The sequence below is a fragment of the Hippopotamus amphibius genome, chromosome 6 (genome assembly GCF_030028045.1).
Source record: "Hippopotamus amphibius kiboko isolate mHipAmp2 chromosome 6, mHipAmp2.hap2, whole genome shotgun sequence".
Taxonomy (NCBI): domain Eukaryota; kingdom Metazoa; phylum Chordata; class Mammalia; order Artiodactyla; family Hippopotamidae; genus Hippopotamus; species Hippopotamus amphibius.
In genome coordinates, this window is record NC_080191.1 from 85,540,615 (window position 1) to 85,560,208 (window position 19,594).

Sequence of the window (19,594 nt, forward strand, 5' to 3'; positions counted from 1 at the left end):
GCACTGTTTACAATAGCCAGGACATGGAAGCAACCTAAATGCCCATCAACAAATGAATGGATACAGAAGATGTGGCATATATATACAATGGAATATTACTCAGCTATAAAAAGGGATGAGATGGAGCTATATGTAATGAGGTGGATAGAACTACAATCTGTCATACAGAGTGAAGTAAGTCAGAAAGAGAAGGACAAATATTGTATGCTAACTCACATATACGGAATCTAAAAATGGTACTGATGAATTCAGTGACAAGAACAAGGAAGCAGATACAGAGAATGGACTGGAGAACTCGAGGTATGGGAGGGGGCGGGGGGGTGAAGGGGAAACTGAGAAGAAGCGAGAGAGTAGCACAGACATATATATACTACCAACTGTAAAATAGTCAGTGGGAAGTTGTTGTATAACAAAGGGAGTCCAACTCGAGGATGGAAGATGCCTTAGAGGACTGGGGCAGGGAGGGTGGGGGGGACTTGAGGGGGGGGCATCAAGGAAGGGAGGGAATATGGGGATATGTGTATAAAAACAGTTGATTGAACCTGGTGTACCCCCCAAAAAAAAATAAAAATAAATTAAAAAAAAAATGGAGAGAGAAAAAAGAAAACAAAACAGTAAACTAACTGTGAAACAAACAGATGTATTTTAATAATGACAGAGTGGCTTTATAAGGAGTCAAAGACTTTATAAAGATTATGGAAAGGGCCACTGGTTTAGAAAAAGGAAAAATGATACTCTAAAATCAGGTTCTGGCCATGCTCTACTGCAGAGTTGGTAAACTTTCTCTAAAGTGCTAAAGAGTAAATATTTTCAGCTTTGAGGGCCACCAACTCTGCTAGTAGGACCAACACAGACAATTCATAACTGAATGGTCATGCAGGAAAACATGGTATTTAATCATAGAAGAAAAATCATCTGATGTGGCCAGTATTGTGGTTCTTTAGTTTAACAAATGTTTTTTGGGTCAGAACTCTTGAATTCCTGCCACCAAAGCACTTCCTCCCCATCATCGCAGAAGGTGTCATCAGGTACTCAGATGTTTGAACAAAAAACATAAGGGTTGTTCTCATTTTCCTGCACATCCTACACAGAAGCAGTGTTACCAGCACAGCCTCTCAGTATTGTCTGCAGAATATGTTTTACGTCACCCCTTTCCCCTCTGTCTCCATTCCAGATCCCCCTGGAAGCCTCCAGCATCTCACCTGAACTAATTCAAGGGCCATCTGGCTTCCCTGATTCCACTCTTGTTCCTTCAACTCCTTCCCTGAGAAACCAGAGTTAACTTTTAAAAATATAAATCACACCATGTTGTTCTCTTACTTTAAATAATACAGTGGCTCACCAGTGCCTGTAGAGAAAAATCCGGATCTACATGAGGGCCTGCCAGGATCTGCATGGCGGGTGCCTGCCTGTCTGTACAGCACCGCCAAACCTCCATCCTGCTCGCTGCCCCGGTGGGGCTGCCCGTGGTCTTTCCTCTCCACCACAGGGCTCTTCCTCTCCAACTAGGCTATTCTTTTCTACTCTTATCCTCGAGTCTCTGCTAAATTGTGTTTATTTTAGCTTAGTCTGTCTGAATCGCCGCATCTAAAGAAGTTTAACTCCCTCCTCCTCTCTATAATGTCACATTTTAATTTTCTTTATGGCTCTATTTGTAGCTAAATATTATCCAGTTTTACATTGATTTTTCTATCATCTGTCTCCCACACTAGACTATAAGCTCCAAAAGGAAAGAAATTTTCCCTATTTAGGATCCGTCAGGACCCTGTTGTGGACCTAGGCTCCTAACATCTAGTAAGTCTGACACAACTCCTTGTAATTTTTCTTTTAATGAATGAAGTTTTCCAAAGGCTCACTAGCACGCACTGGGGTTTAATGTGATATCTTTGGGCCCTGAAGACAAACATACTTGGTTTTCCAATTACTTTGTGATCTTTGGCAAGTCATTTAGTTGCTCTTTACTTTGACCACCTGTAAAAATCAACAGCCTTTCATGAGGATTAAGCTAAAGACAGTTAGTTCACTTCCTATACACAGTAGAACACGATATATGCCAATTTCCTTTTATCCTTCACCTCAACCATTCTCTGCCTCGCATAAAATACTGTGGAAGATCCAAAATTTAAAAAGAAAAAAATCCTTCATAGGAAGAAACTACAACCTGGTGAGACACCTGTTTCACACAAATATCTTCAATGTGGGCAGAGTGGGTATAAGAACTCTTCCTCTGAACTCCAAACCTGCCTAACGGAACTCTTCAATGGAATGTCTCCAGGCATGTCCAATGTAGCATCTATGAAACTTAACTCTTGATTTCCCTCCACTCTTCATCAAAATATTCTTTCCATCTCTAACAGCCTTTTTCATCTCTAAGAGGGTACCTCCACCCACCCTTTTCTCAGGACAGAAAACAGTAAGTTATCCTCCACATTCACATGCCCAGAAGCTCGTTCATCACTGTGCTCACTGTTTCTCTTCCAAAACATAACTCAAATTTGTCTCCTCCTTGATGACCACACAAGAGGCCACCAAATCTTACCTACATTAAAACAACTCCCTATGCTCATGGCTTCCATTTCTTGGCCCTTTCCCATCCATTCTCTGCAGGACAGCAAAATATTTTTAAAGCAAAGCTGAATCGTGTCACCCTCAATGACTTTCTGTTACACATGTATAAAATACAAAGTCCTTTACAGGGTGTCCATGACCTGGTTCTTGGCTTTCTCCTCAGTGTCAGAGCTCACGACAACTGCTCACCAATCACATTTACATCCTTTCATTTCATGTCAACTCCTTCCTTGGTTAATTCTTACTCAACCATCTGGTCTTGACTTAAATGCCAAAGAGAATATCCCAGCACTGAGCAACCACTGCCCCCACCCTAAGTTGGGAACGCTGGTTAGCTTTTCATCCGATCATCTACCGCCATTTAAATTACATCCACGTATCTACTTATGTATCTATGTGTCTTGTGGTTTTTACAGTTCTTTTGCCTTATATTACACACAGTACAAATTCTATATTCATTTACTCATCTACATAAGTTTTATATTTAAAAATGTATTATCTTCCCCACCAGGAATGTACCCTCCATAAGGGCAAGACCAGGCATGCTTGGCTTATCTTTTTGTGCCCAGAGGATAGTTGGTACCTGGCAGGCACTTAATAAATATTGATTTCATATAATGAAGGAAGGAAGAAATGAGGAACAGGATACTAATTTTAACTGGGAAGGGGAATCAGGCAAGGTTCAGTACATGGCTCTTAAATGATGTATGAGAACAAGAAGGTGATTTCAACTTGTTTGTAGAACTTTAGCCACTTACCCAAAGGAAAACAATAGCCCCTATGTCATTTTCAAAATAGGGAAAACTGAGGTTAGCCATGGATGCCTAACCAAATATAATTTTTTAAGAGAGGAGGGACCTACAGCAATGACAGAAGATGCCATTTACTGTGCATTATCTCACTTGGTCCCATGACATACTGTGAACTAAGTACAATTAATCCTATTTTATAGACTAGTTTTGGATCACTTTGTTGCAAAAACAATCTTTAATTCTAATGACATAATAGTAGAGATTCATGAGTTTACAGTTGGAATATAAACAGACCAAAGAATGACTGTTGTAAAACAGAAACATAGATCAATGGAATAGGATAAAAAGCCCAGAAATAAACCCATACACCTATCATCAATTAAACTACAACAAAGGAGGCAAGAATATACAAAGGAGAAAAGAAAATCTCTACAATAAACAGTCTGGGAAAATTGGACAGCTACATGTAAAAGAATGAAATTAGAACACTGCCTAACACCATACACAAAAATAAACTCAAAATGGGTCAAAGATCTAAATGTAAGGCCAGACAGTATAAAACTCTTAGAGGAAAGCATAGGCGGAACACTCTTTGACATAAATTGCAGAAGTATCTTTTTTGATCCACTTCCCAGACCAATGAAAATAAAACCAAAAATAAATAAATGGGACCTAATTAAACTTAAAAGCTTTTGCACAGCACAGGAAACCATAAACAAAATGAAAAGACAACACACAAAATGGGAAGAAATATTTGCAAACGAAGTGACACACAAGGGATTAATCTCCAAAATATAAAAACAGCTTCTGTAGCTCTCTATGTCAAAAAACCACAAAAATTCAATCCAAAAATGGGCTGAAGAACTAAACAGACATTTCTCCAACGAAGACATACACCTGGCCAAAAAGCACATGAAAATATGTTCAACAGCACTAATTATCAGAGAAATGCAAACCAAAACTACAATGAGGTATCAACTCACTCTGGTCAGAATGGCCATCATCAAAAAATCTACAAACAATAAATGCTGGAGAGGGTGTGGAGGAAAGGAAACCCTCCTACACTGTTGGTGGGAATAGAAATTCATGCAACCACTATGGAGAACAGTTTGGAGTTTAGTTTCCTTAAAAAACTAAAAATAGAGTTACCATATAATCCAGCAATCCCACTCCTGGGCATATATCTGGAGAAAACCATATTTCAAAACATTACATGCACCCCAATGTTCATTGCAGTAATATTTGCAATAACCAAGACATGGAAGCAACCTAAATGTCCATCGACAGAGGAGTGAATAAAAGAGATGCGGTACATATATACAATGGAATATTATGCAACCATAAAAAAGAACAAAGTAATGCCATTGTCAGCAACATGGTTGGACCTAGAGACTATCATACTAAGTGAAGTAAGTCAGACAGATAACTATCATATAACATCACTAATATGGGGACTATAATTAATAAAAAGATACAAATGAACTTTACAAAGCAGAAACAGACTTACAGATATTGAAAATAAACTTATGGTTACCGAAGCGGAAGCACAGGTGGGGGGAGGGGTAAATCATGAGCTTGGGGTGAACATCCACACACTACTATATATAAGATAGCTAACCAACAAGGACCTACTGTATAGCACACAAAACTCTACTCAATATTCGGTGGTAACCTACATGAGAAAAGAATCTAAGAAAGATTGAATATAGGTATGTGTATAACTGAATCACTTTGCCATACACCTGAAACTAACACAACACTGTAAATCAACTATCCTCCAATAAAATTAAAATCAAAAACAAAAGGAATGGCTGTTGGGAGAAAAATGAACACAGGAGCTCTATATTGGTAAACATCACTTCTTTCCCCTCAAGCTCAGAAAGCAGTTTTGATCTTTAGATCATGAAACCATAAAACCCCAAATAATCCTCCAAATAGCAATCTACTCTTCCTTCCTACACACATACACATACAAACACATAAAAACACACACTATAAGACTGAGTGCTCTATTTCACTACAACAATTTATATGTCATTAAAAAGGGCACACAAATCAATTGCAATTTTGCTTCACCTATGTATCTAAATTATACTCAATAATATACTTACTTTGCTGTTAAGAAATTGAAATTTTAGAAGTAAACATTACATATTCCTAATATACTATGATATTTTTGAAATATGGATTCTTGGAATAAATTTTAAAGATGATAGAGATTATCCTCTTTAGTTAAAAACATTATTATATTTTAGGGAATGTAAAGAAAAAATTGAAGAAGGTAGGGAAAGTTAAAAGAGAATTAATCAGGCAATGAGTTTGGGGAAAGCAAAAGGAGACTGCCTGGGAAAAAAGGAGAGGGCAAATAAGGCTCTCAAATAATGAAGACAAGATCTTTAAAAGGAGGCAGGTTCACACTTCAAAAAGTAACAAAAGAGCCCAAATGGATACTGAAGTTGATCATTAAAGCCCTTTGTACTGGCAAAGAAAATGTTTCAGTATCTTCATTCTAACTATATCCCCCTGTATTCCTACTGCACTTTAGAGCCCTTTTAATAATTTCAATGTATCAAGCTTTATTTGATTTCAGAATATATTTGGATATATAAACTACAAGTATTATCCAATATAAATCATTCCTTTATGAAGTGTTCAGTCCCTATGACTATAATATCCTATTTTGTAGTTATCAGCTGCAACTTGAATAAAATTACTGCCTAGCATAGAAAGTTATATGGCCTTTACAGCCTGTTTTATTGGATTTTCAATTCAGTTTAACTTTTTTTAAAAAGTATTTTCAGTCTTTGATGTAAATTTAAAGGAAAAAACACTAACTTTTCCCTAAGCCCATACTATGAATTTTGATGGTACCTAAAATAACTGCATTTCAGTTGATAAACATTTTAGGACACACACACAAGCACACTCATTCACACTGGCTCTCTCATATTTGTATGTCACTGACCAAAACAGAAGATAAAATTAAACACGTTACATAGTTACATTTCTGAAGTTAAAGTTCTTCACATGAAAAATTTATGTAGGCAACAAATGCAGAAAAATATTCTTGACTATTCAAAAGACATTATTTAGGGACAAAAGAGACCTAACTCATTTATGAACTCAAGAGGACTTAGCACTGTAGAATTATTTAATGCATCTATAGAGACAATTGATACAATTTTACAGACTACAGGTGATGGGTCACATGTTAAGGGGCAGAAATTATAAAATTAAAGCCAAAAAAGCTCTTCTGTATAAATCATTAGTCAATTATATTTGACTAATATAAATTAGTCAAATCATTAGCTAGGATTTGACTAACAACAAATAAATACAAGGAAGAGAGGAACTTCTTAAGATAGCAAAGTGCAAGTACCACTGAAATGTTTGTGGGCCACTAGCATCATTCCACCTTAGAAGATCACTGCATAACAAACTATTCCAGACGGACATGGCACCAGTGGTTTTCCAGACTTAGTTATGGTATCTACCTAGAAGTCTGGGGTCCGGGATGCTTTGTGAAATAGACAAGAAGTGTACTATTGAGATTAACAACAACAACAACCACCAAAAGCTTAGGATCTTAAATTTAGGACTTAAAGCAGGACTTCAACTTTAGCAGTTCCCTAGAAGAGCAGACTGTGGCTATGGGGATGGAGTGACCTGACCAAAGTCACACACCCCATCAGTAGCAGAGCCCACATCTGGCCCTACATTTGTCCACTACCAATTACTGAGAGCCTATTACATGCCAGAATGAATATATATATATATATATATATATATATATATATATATATATTATATAATTAATCTTTATGATAACACTTCAGGAAAGATAGCATTACCTCTAGTTTACAAAGGAGCACATTGAGGGATTTAGAGGTGAAATAACCTGCAGAATGTCAGTTACTTGTGATTGATAGCCAAGGTCTGTAGCCAGTTGGGCTCCAAAGCCAGTGTATTTTCCTAGATACAAAACAGCAAACCTGCTTCACTGAGGTAAAGAGCATCAGTCTTTAACCTGGGTCAGAGTTTTCTGTCAAATTCAGATGAGAACCTTTTTTTTTTTTAATTTTAATTTTGGAATTCAGTGAAGGAAACAATGGAGAAAAGAAACAGTTTAGCACAGAATTATCGGTCTAACCAAATGAAATAAAACATTTGAAAGGGTGAAACCATAAAAAGAAAAAAAAAGAAAAATTGTTAAAGGGAATCAATGCTTCTTTTCTCTACATTGGTTATTGCTGTACAGGCAACTGCTATTGCCATAGAGAGAAACAATTATTGCCATAGAGACAGTTAAAAGGGGACTGTTTTTCATATTCACACAAACTCATGGCAACATTATTCTAATTCAGTTGAACAGCAAAATCAGAAAGATGGCCTGCCATGTGACAATGTTAGTGATTCCAAATCCTTACTGCATAAACTAGTAGAGACCAGACATATTTTATAACATTCAAATGTTGTTTTTAGTTGGCTTCAGGTTTTATGTTTCTATTCTAGCCTATAAGTGTGAGTCTATCAGATTCTGAAGGAATTGATTCAAACAGGAGAATGAAGTCAGACTGGGAAGACCCATCATATATATATATATATATATATTCTTTTCAAATTTTCCCTGCTTAGGTTATTAGAGAATATTGAGCAGAGTTTCCTGTGCTATACAGTAGGTCCTGGCTGGTTATCTATTTTAAATATACTAGTGTGTGCATGTCAATCTTTTAGAACAATGTCTGCAGGGAATTAGGAAGCCATTCAGTTTCCAACACAGCGCTGCACTAATCCCACATCTGAAAGCCTTTCTCTGATTAGAATCCTCCTCCTGATCTCCAGCGGAGATGGACTGAGGCAAAGCACTGAATCCTTTAGACAAAACTTTTCACAGCTTCTCAAGGGCACTGAGTCACAGCAACTTCTTTGCAGAATCTCTTGTTCTTTATAGAGAATAGTTAAAGAAAATTCAAATCCAAAATGTTTGTGGTTAGGTCTAGGTGCCAACACATGTGAAACCCAAGAATTCTCAGCCTGAGTTCTCACCAGAAATCTTAATTTCTGAAATTGTGGTTTTCTATCTCAGGACAGTGTTCACAATTCATGCCTAATACACCTAAGACATACCTCTTCACCATCTCTGTAACATACATTTCACCCCTTAGGCTTTTAAAGTTTTTTTTACTGAACTATAGTTGATTTACAATGTTGTGTTAATTTGCTCTGTACAGCAAAGTGACTCTTTTTCATATTCTTTTCCATTAGAGATGATCATATTAAGCAAAGTAAGTCAGAAAGAGAAAGACAAATACTCTATGATATCACTTATAGGTGGAATATAAAATAATATACAAATCATCCTTTAGGCTTTAAACTCTTCTTCCACAGATACACACTGCTATGCTAGAAGTCGACTTGTCCTCTGCTTTTCCTGTTCCTGCTTCCATACCACTCAGCATCACTGTGATACTGTATGTTGTACATTTCCAACTGAGTTTTGTGTGACCTCATTACATTTCTTCAGACCATGAGCACTTTCCCAGTAAATATAAAATCCAAAAGAAATAATGGGCCTAGGCAAAAATTTGGTCCTTACCTAAGCATTCTCCACTAGACAGTTACTGAAGAGATGTAGAACGAATGAATGACAATAAGTTCACAAAATTTTCACTGGCCAAGATATGTTATAAAAGATTGTGAAAAAAGCATCATTCAGGCATCCTTTAAAAATGTGTAATTAGCTAGAAAACAATTTTGAACTTTATGATACAACAGGTATATATGAAAAATAATACTATAAAAGAAAATAAAGGTTAGGACTCATTTTACTTTGATGTAGAAATACAGAATATATGAGTAATATTTCCTTAGAGTCTTATCAAAAGCTACAGTGGAGTTCTTTATATAAAAGAAGTAGGTTAGAGTGTAGTTGGCTGAGCAGGATAATGAAACAAATCTTTAACTTTCAATTACTAAGATGCAAAGGGATAAAAGTGCATCCACTCTGAATGGAAAGCATTGATGAGAACACATTTCATGGGTGCCCTTAACACTCTAGCAGCAAGGTTGTATCATAAGTATTTGTGAAAGAATTAATTTGGGAAATGCTCTGTAATGTGAGATGCTTTACCAAAGCTTTTCTTGGAAAGCCTGAGGAATAAGCATAGAAACAAACAAATAAAAACATTTTCCTTTGCATTGTACTCAATGACACTTCTGAAAAGAGTTCCTTATAATAACAGTCACTGTCTGACTAGGGCATTTTCATTAAAATGTATACTGAGATAACGTATACATTAGGTACTATAAGAAAGGAGGCATGCCAAAGTAGCAACATGTAGACTGTCCATTCTTTTTTTTTTATATATGCTTTCTTTTTATTCTTTATATCCTTTATATTCTTTCTTTTTCTTTTTTATATTCTTTTTGGGCAGGGGAGGGATGGATTGGGAGTTTGGGCTTAGCAGATACAAACTATTATATACGGGCTGGATAAACGACAAGGTCTTACTGTACAGCACAGGGAACTATATTCAATATCCTGTAATAAAACATAATGGAAAAGACTCTTTTCTTTATTAATGGCAAATTAAACCAGGATAAAGAAGCAAAAGCTATTTAGGATCAGGAGACCATGTGAGAGATTCCTAGCAGAGCAGTAGTTAGGATTAGAGCTAGGGGTTGGAAGAGTACAGGGACACTGGAGAAAAGCATCTGGGTCACGTGAAATGAGAAAGAACAGCTATTAACATTTTCTAGTTTGAGTTTTTTCAGGAACAAGAAGAATTACCTAATAATGACTCCATGAAAAATTGTGTCCTTGAGTATAGCTGTATAAAACAGATTAGATAGATAAACCTAGAACTATGGAACTATGTAACTATTACATAACTTTGTAGCTATTATTATATACAACTATGTAACTATTATATAACTATTTTCACCCCAGTTAACTGCGAAAAGAACATAGACCTACTATTAATTTGAAACACTATCACATGATAAGAGTTTTCTGTTAAGGTCCATGGTTGTAATTTTGAGAGAATTACTACTAGAAATAACATTTTTTAAATTGGTTAAAGGTTCTTTGCAAAGACCTTTCCAACTTGGGTAATATATTTCATTTATTTTTTTTTATTTTCCAAAAAACTTTAAAATAATACAAAATAGTTTCAATAAAATGGAGCCGACAATTTCATGGCTGGACTTCGCTGATCCATAAGCATTCTTCCATTCTTGAGGTCCCATGACTTTATAAATAGAAGAAAAAATACAAAAATGGTAGGAAAGGTAGAATTTATTTCATGTGTTAACTGGCAGTTCAATCTGTCAGCTTTAAAAAGTCTTTTTAATGAACAATTTCATCTAGTTTTTGACCAAGGATTCAGATGGTGTAATGATGACAGAATGCCGATGGCTTCAAAGGATAAAGTTGCTTAAGCTGCAAAAGCAAGTATTTGTGTTGGACTCGGGAACAAGGATGCATAGAAAAGAAACAGCATGGTGACTATACTGAACGATTCTCTATCATATATTTGAAAGCTGCTAAGAGAGTAGATCTTAAAAGTCCTCATCACAAGAAAAAACGTTGTAACTATGTGTGGTCATGCACATTAACTAAAGTGATTTTGTTAATCACTTCACAGTACATACATAATCAAATCATTATGTTGTATACCTAAAACTGATACAACATTGTATGTCAATTATATCTCGATGACAAGAATTTAAGGAAAAAATAAACCAAACAGCTTGCTTTGGATCCTAAAATTTAGAGACATTTAAATAGCCACCAAAGTAGGTTTTTGACATTTGTTTATAATATACAGATTGAGAAATAAACCTGTCTTATTTTTGTAGTTGGGACCTTGGAGACGTAGTGGAAACATTTCCTCGACCATCTCTTTCTTTTACATCCTATTTCTAACCATCAGTAAACTCAGATCAACCATTAAAATACCTTCAGCATCTGGCCTCTTCCCACTATTTCCCCTGGTATCTGGTCCCAACCATGGAGCTCTCTCACCTGGCCTATTGTCCCATATCCCTATATCCACTCATACCCCCCTGCAGTCTCTACAGTCAGAATGGTCCTTTCAGAACATACCTCAGGTCCAGTTGCTTTTCTGCTCAAATCCTTGAGTGGTTTTGCATCTTGTTCTGACCTATAGTCAAACTCCCTCCACAGTCTGGTCCTCACTCCTTTTCCAGCTCCCACAGCCCCTCCATCAGCCACTCCACCATCAGCGGCCTCCTCCAGGCCTCTAAGATGTCAAGCACATGGACGCACCAGGGCCTTTGTAATTGTTCCTTCTGCCGGAAATGGTTTGTCCCCACATGTCAATGGGCCTCATGCTCTCAAGGCGCACAGGTATTTACTCAACTAGCACTTATTCCTGACCATCCACCCCCTCCCTCTCCCCTCTCTGTCCTCCTTCCTGATGGATTGCTTTACCTGTCTTCATATCACTTAGAACCACTGGGCATGTTAGATGGTGACTGACTGACATCGGCTTCTGCTATAAAACGCAAGTTCCGTGACAGCAAGAGCTTCATCTGATCTGTTCACTGAGAAATTCCCAGATCCTAGAACAGAACCTGGCACCCTCTTAAAGCCAATTAAGTCCACGAGTTATCACCAAACTATTATACCAACACTAGGGAGCATCTAAACAGGGTTCTGAGTGGGTGGAGGGGAACCCATCACATCCCCATGAGGAGTATGTCTTTCCTGCCTCTACAAGGGTCTGACATGGTTCTTGCTTAGCAGCCTCCCCAGAGCTTCACCCCAACCACTTGGAATAACTGGATCATAGAAAATGCAATGAGATAATTCCTATAAAATAAGAACTAATCAACTCAATGTTGCGTATCATTCCAAGCCATAGTTTTAAAATGGTGCTTGAGCCACTTATTTTCTCAAGGGAACCAGTATGTTAGTATCATTAAAAAAAAAAGAAAAAAAAAGGGGTATTTTTAGTTTGCTCTCTCTGACCTACAGAAACACACACCACTTGCATCACACGTCTAGCAAGAAAAAGTGTAGTGAGCCAGGCAGAGGAGGTAGAATCTGACACTTCCAACCTCATGTCTAGCAGACTGAACCAATGTCAGGTGCTACAGATAAACAACAAAAAAAGATGTTAAATTGTGTAAAGAAGTTAAATTTCAGGCTTGGTGTCAGCTGACTATAGGCATCTTTAATTCAAAGAAAGGAAGTTAAACAAGTGATGGAGATGTATGAGACATAAAACGAAGCAGTGACAGAAAGGAAAACAAGCCTAGAAAGAGAAGCCACTTTATTTTTATAATTACATCATCAGATTGAAGGTGGGTTTCTTAATTGAAGAACAAGATATTCTACTAAAGAAATGATTAAATTTACCAGTGCGTGTAAGAAAAAACATAGATTTGATGTTGATGAGGCAGCATTGTGGAGAGAAAGGAGATGTCAAAATTGCATTATGCCATCCTTGAGATTGAATTTGGATTCGATTTCAGAAAATATCAAGTGTGAATGTTCATTCTGAAACCCAGCAGTTCATATTTCTAAGCCAAGAATAGACAGCGATATTTAACTTGGCAGAGAAAAATGTCTTAGCATTAATGTTTTCAAGGCACTGGACTTATTGAATTACCACAGAAAAACTGAAATTATACTTTGCAGAATATTCTATCTCTTTGGGTGAATATAGGGGTGATTTTGGAAATTCCTGATAGCCAATACTTATAACATTGTGTATTTTAAAACTTTTTTTAGCCTAAAAATATTCCTTTTTTATCTGATATTGTCAACTTTGAACAGTTCCCAAAGAACAGTTGTGAGCTAAGGAGATAGTGGTGAGCAGTTATAGCAACACTGATCTGTGCAAAGTATCAAAATGTTAACTGTGAATCCATTGAAAACACCTAAAGAGCTTGGACATTTAGATTTTGTTCATTGTGTCTGCACTTTTCCTAGAGAGTTTTTATGTTATACCATCAGCAATCACATAAGATTTTTTTTAACTCTACTGCTCTGATTTTTATTAGCAATTGATATTAACTACAGAAGTCATTCTGAAATGTTCTCTCTCTCTCTCATTAATTATACATGACACTGATTTTCTACTGCCCTGTTCTGGAACTCTTTATACCTACTACCTCTGACTATTCTTATTCTGACACCTACTACGATTATCTGTTTTTTTTTTCCCCATTAACATTGATTTTTATTCCATAACTTTCATGACCTCCTTCTAGTACATTGTGTAAATTTTATTTGAACACAAAATATATTTCCTAATTTGGTTTATTACTATGCAAACTTTTTCAGGTAATAATATATCCTAGAGATCTCTCCATAGTGATATACAGAGATATTTTTATTGAGATATAATTGATGTATAACATTAGTTTCAAGAGCACAGCATAATGATTTTATAGTTTTATGTATAGTGAAATTGTGACCACAAGTATAGTTAACATCCATCACCACACACAGTTAGAAATTTTCTTTACTATAGGCATCATCTTCCAGATTACCCCTCTTATTACTGTCCTGATAGTTGAAAAAGGTTTTTTGTTCCTATTTTTGTTTTTTTGGCTTCAACTACCACTTTTATGCAGTTGACTACCAAGGGTATGTCATAAATTTGACTTCTCTACCAAAACACAAGACCACATTTTATTTTTTCATTTGAGGGGTACATTTGTATTTAAATATTAATATGTGACAGGCAGTCTCAAATGTTTGCCGAATAAATATAATCCCAATTCCTCCCTTCTCTCTGACAACCCCTTTGGTTGCGGAATGCCATCACTCCTACCCTCAGTCAGAGTCTCAAACTGATAACCACATTTTGGTTTCTATTCTTGCTACTCACGTCTCCTGCATGAATTATCATCAAAAAGGCTTCTAGTCTCCATTTTAAAGTCTCTCTCAATTGCAACGAGTTTTATTTCTGCTATAACCTGTGTCTTTCCAACGCCCAGCTCTCACCCATCCATCAAGCCTCAGGAGCTCCCTACTGTCTTCACAATCAGGAACCATCTTACACCAGGTCTCAGCATGCCTCTCCGACTTTACTCCATCCCCTTTACTTCCATACATAGGCGTCCTTATCAAAACAGACCACTTATCCCCTAAAGACAATCTCAACTTTGACATCGCTATTGTTTTTACTTAAAAGAACATTCTGGAATGTCAGCAACTCCTTGCCTCTCGCTGTCCTTCAACAATCCAGCCATCCTTCAACGTCTACACTAAATGATTCCTTCTTTAAGAAAATGTTCTACTTCCTTACATAGAACAATATCTCTTATAACGAATCTCTATAACATTTGGTTTTCATGACACATATCAAAGTGTACTTGGTATTTTATTCACCTATGTAATTTTTTTATGTCCACAACTAGACTGCAAACTCCTTGTAGACTAGAAGCTTATTCATTCATTTTCATGACCTGAATCACTAAGGAAAGGCTTTGCTTATAGTAAGAGATAAATTCTTTTTGTTTTTAATTGAACCCAGTCAGTGGGCTGCAACTTGCATCACATCACTGATCCTCCGTGAATTCAGTTTGGTGAACATAATTCAGGTTTTAAGTCCAAAACTAATACAAATAATTTCTAAAGAATAGGCTATTCCTACCAATAAATAAAGCAAACACAACATGCTACTTGAAGGGATTATGAAAAACAGGTGAATAAAAACTTAAGTTTTATTATTAAACTATAAAACACTCTGCCGCAACTTTAGACAAACACTCTAGAGCAGCTGGTATCCACGCACTTGCCCTGTCATTCTGATCAGGTGAGATCACATACCTCCTGTCCTGTCTCGGGAACTGCAAACATCTGGGCCTCAAACAATATGCTTGCCTCCTCTTCAGCTCTTCCCCTGCTTTGTTTTATGTTACTGCCTCCAAAAATTCTAAGTATTTCTGAGTCATGAGTCTAATTTGTATCCCTTAATTCTATTTTATACTGTAATAAATACACAAATGTTGAAAAGAATGGACAGTTTCAAGAGACAGTGGTTAGAAAGGCACAGGGGACCTGAGGCTGAAATATGGGAGGAGGTTTAATTTGGCAATTGGGAGTTCCCAGAAGGCTTTTCCAAGAGAAATTTCAGGAAAGTGGTAAGAGAAAAATGGGGCTGAAAAGAACTGAAGAGAAAATGTTTGGAGAGAAAGTGTAGAAAGTCAGTGTAAACACTCTACAAGAAATATTGTTGTTGAAGAAAAATAACTTTATCTCATTAAATAATACTAAGATATAGCTCCCCTGACCTAATTGATAATAACATTTTATAAATATATTAAAAAATTCACATATTTTACTGAAAAAAATCACTTGCTATACTGTGTATTTAGAATATTTAGAATACAACTGTATGATAAACTGAGGCATATTGAAAATTTAAATCTCTCTGTAGCACATCAATTTTTCATATTCATTCATTTACTCAGTAATTACAAAAGCTATTTAGTAGTGTTTACTTAGTGCTCACTAAACTTTATTCATTATATTTTATCATGTGTCTATTTTGAATGTCATATTCATATGTGATATGAAAAATATTCAATTACTTTATAAATGCATTGACTTAACATCTTTGTTCATAGAATACTTTTTTTCAAGCTTTGTGTTAATAAATTTTTGAGGTCATAATTCTTTTGAGAAATTGGTCAGAGCTATGGACCTGTTACCTCCCACAATGAACATGCTCACATTTACACCAAAATTCTCATAGATTTTTTAGCCTGTAAGAGCATTTCAGTTATTAAAAGCTGATACAGGTAGGGACTCTTTTCAGTTGAAAGAAGCTTCAGAACTTTTCATCTGAATTATTTTGGAAGAAAATCTTTCCAAGACACGTCACTCATTTTCCTGCCATCTTAATCAGATTATAGGAACTTTTATCTTGATGAATAATGCTCTCCCCACTCTATGGGCTCCACTCTGCCAGATTCTTTCAGAACTTCTTCTTCTTTATTGTTTCAGGTATTCTATTTGCTATATAAGTGATTCTAGCAGCACTGTCTCTGCTCCCAACCTTTTCTATCTAAACCGGGAACCAGAAAATAGAAATGCTGAAACTATATTTAAAGTTGAAATAAAATAAGCTATCAGCAAGTTTCTGAGACTCTCATTAAATTGTATGGTCTTTCTTTTATTTGTGGTTATTCAACTCATCTCTTTCTTCAAGAGTTTACCCATATTTCAGAAAAGTGCTGTGCCTACAGGCCTTATAAAAAAGTTCATAATCTCTAAAAGACAGGGTGATCTTTTGAAGCTCTTTAAGGATTCATTCCAACACACTGAAAAAAAAAATATGGCCGTAATGAATAAGCAATCTTTCTTAGTTACCTAGTCTGTATTTATCACCAACATACTGTGTGTATGTGTGTTTGCAAGCCTTGCAAGTGTGTGTGTGTAAGCTCAATGTTGGATAATTAATATTTGGACTTAGGACGCAAAACAAATGCCAACTTGCACATTTCACAAGTTGTCACTACAAATTATTCTCTCTGCGTGTCCTTGCCTAAAAACATTGGACATATCCGACAAAACAGTTTAGTCATGTTTTACATACACTAGTATCAAATTGGATAACATGAAGAATATGAATAGCAAGTAATTATTATTCATATTACTCAATTTAATATGAGTGGATAGTGATGGTTAATTTTGTGTGTCAACTTGCTTGGGAATGGGATGCCCAGATGGCTGGGTAAATGACGTTTCTGGGTATGTCTGTGGTGGTGTTTCTGGAAGAGACTCGCATCTGAATCAGGAGACTGAGTAAAGCTCTCCCTCACCAGTGCAGGTGGCATCATCCCACCCACTGAGGGCCTGAATAGAATGAAAAGGCAGAGAAAAGGCCAATGTGCTCTCTGCTTAAGCTGGGGCATCTATCTTGTCCTGCCCTTGGACATCAGCGCTCCTGATTCGCAGTCTTTGAATTCAAATTGGGGCTTAAACCCATGGGCTTTCCTGGTTCTCAAGCCTTCAGGTTTGCACTAGAATGACACCATCAGCTTTCCTGGCCTCCAACTTGCCTAGAACAGATCTCGGAATTTCTCAGCCTCTGAAAGTGCGTGAACCAATCTCCCAAAATAAATCTATTTCTATGTATCTACAGATATCCTATTGGTTTTGTTTCTCTGGAGACCTCTGACTAATATGTGGATATACTTTGGAAAATCCTTAAATATTGTTGAGAATAACCTTCTGGTCATCAAACAACAGTAAGTCAGTCCCCAGGCTAGTATTTGGAGAAACCAACAATAAATAAAGTCTCTTTTGGGTGGTGTAATGTTTGGGAAACATATTCACAGAACATAACCTTTTCTTATGTGGATAATCAGTGCTCCCTAAATGATCAGAAGGCCAAACACGCACGCTGTCCTCACACAAGACTGAAGACAAAACAGGGCAATGTTGGTTTTATTAGCAGCATTAAATTGCTTTGAGTTACTATGCTCAATATACTTCTTGAAGTTTAGTGATGATAAAGGAAGTAGGCAAACCCAGGCAAAGCGTAATATACAAATTTTTCAAAAATACAATTTTGGTAAGTCAAAAGAAAGGTAAAGAAGAATAACTTTGCAATTGATGGATATTTATGGAATCTTTGTCATAAATAATGCTAGTACTACAGGGCATTTGATATGCTGTTATTCAAGCAGCCTACTTCAAGTTCAAAAATAAGTTACTAGACTCTGAGATTGGCTTTGGTTTTTCAAGTTTTTTCCAAAAACTTTCTGAACAAGTGCCATGTTTTGATCTGATGATACTTTTAATTAGCATTTTAGAATTAGATGTTAACATTTACAAAAATCAAGAAAACAATAGCTCTTTGCTTTTGCCCCTCTGTTTTTCTTTTTTTTTTAAAGATTACTTTTTTTTCTTTTGATCTTTATTCAAGTATAATAGCTTTACACTGTTGTGCCAGTTTCCACTGTAAATTACTTTGCAAATTGTCCAATCTTGCATAACAGTCATCCTGGTTCCTTCCTCTCCAAAAAGTCACAGGCCCTTAGAGAGGGGTTCCATCTTGAAATGACCAGGGTCCCCAGAATCTCTCTAGGGTCTTCCTTCCATGTGCCCCCAAACTCATAGCCCAACATGCTACCCCCTTTTCCCACAGCTTTACCCTTCCTCTCTTTGCCCAGACACTTTTGGAATGGACATTTAATTTGGATTTTCTCTGATTTCTGAATTCATCCTTCAATAAAGATGCTATTTTCAGTCACTTTTTCTTCTCATCGCCCTTAGCAAGGACAGCTCACTGCACTCACAAACCAGCACAAGCTGCTAGACATCCACTCTGGGGAGAAGTCTGGGCCCTCCAGCACCTCCAGAAAGTGGATTAAAACATAAGTCTACCTCGTGGGCATCAAGCTGCATAAGATGGCATGTGGTAATGGGACAATCTCCAGACCTTTGAGGACTCCATTCATAGGTTCTCCTCAACCACAGAACATAATTGGTAGTTAGCTATTATTGGTTACCAAGTTGAGGCAACCTGGTGGAAGAGACCTCAGAGTCAAATGAGTCCCTATAGGACTAAAGGACCTTCAGAAGAAATCAAGTTTAAAAGGAACCACCAAAGCCATAATCATATAAATGTTATGTTCTGTGTTGAACTCCCCTAGTTAATCCCTCCACCAGGTTAGGTCTCTTCCTGACCTAGAAACTGAAACTTAAACATCCTGTGAGTACGAACATGAGGTAAGAGATATTGATTTAAACACATCATTACTTACAATTAGTGATCTTTATGTAAAGACCGCTAAAACATGACAAATGAGAGAAAATCTGAGTCACAGTAACATCTTGAGGGGAAGCTTTAAAGAAATAAAGCTGTAAATCTGTATTGACTCAATGCATATACCATTTAGGAAGAATATTTCTTTGCTCTTGAAGACTTTTTAACTACAAAGAGAAATGTGTCATTCGGTTAACATAATTGCTGTTGGCTGAATGTACAATAACGGTAGCACTGTAAGAGGGTGTGCGGGTGTTGCTTCTCTGTGGAATTCCTCCCTATGAGAGACAACATTATAGGCAACTAGAGGGAGAAAGATATGTTCACTCCGAGTGCACTAGCATTACAGAATCCACTACAGAGAGACCCAAGAGATGCACCGTATCCTGGAATTTACTCAAGAAAACTTCGGCAGCAGCAGCACAGTGACAAAAACCCCTAAAGGTCTCCGAAGCGTTCCCCCTCTCCCCTCAATGGAGACTCAGCACTTCCTTGGGACCCCTAGTAAGAAAGAGA

General features: G+C 36.7%; 1 protein-coding gene across 1 annotated transcript in view; it reads right to left on the minus strand.

Moving 5' to 3' along the window:
* Positions 1-19,594, minus strand: part of ADGRB3 (adhesion G protein-coupled receptor B3) — a 751,391-nt gene that overhangs the window by 364,899 nt on the left and 366,898 nt on the right. The window lies entirely within an intron of this gene.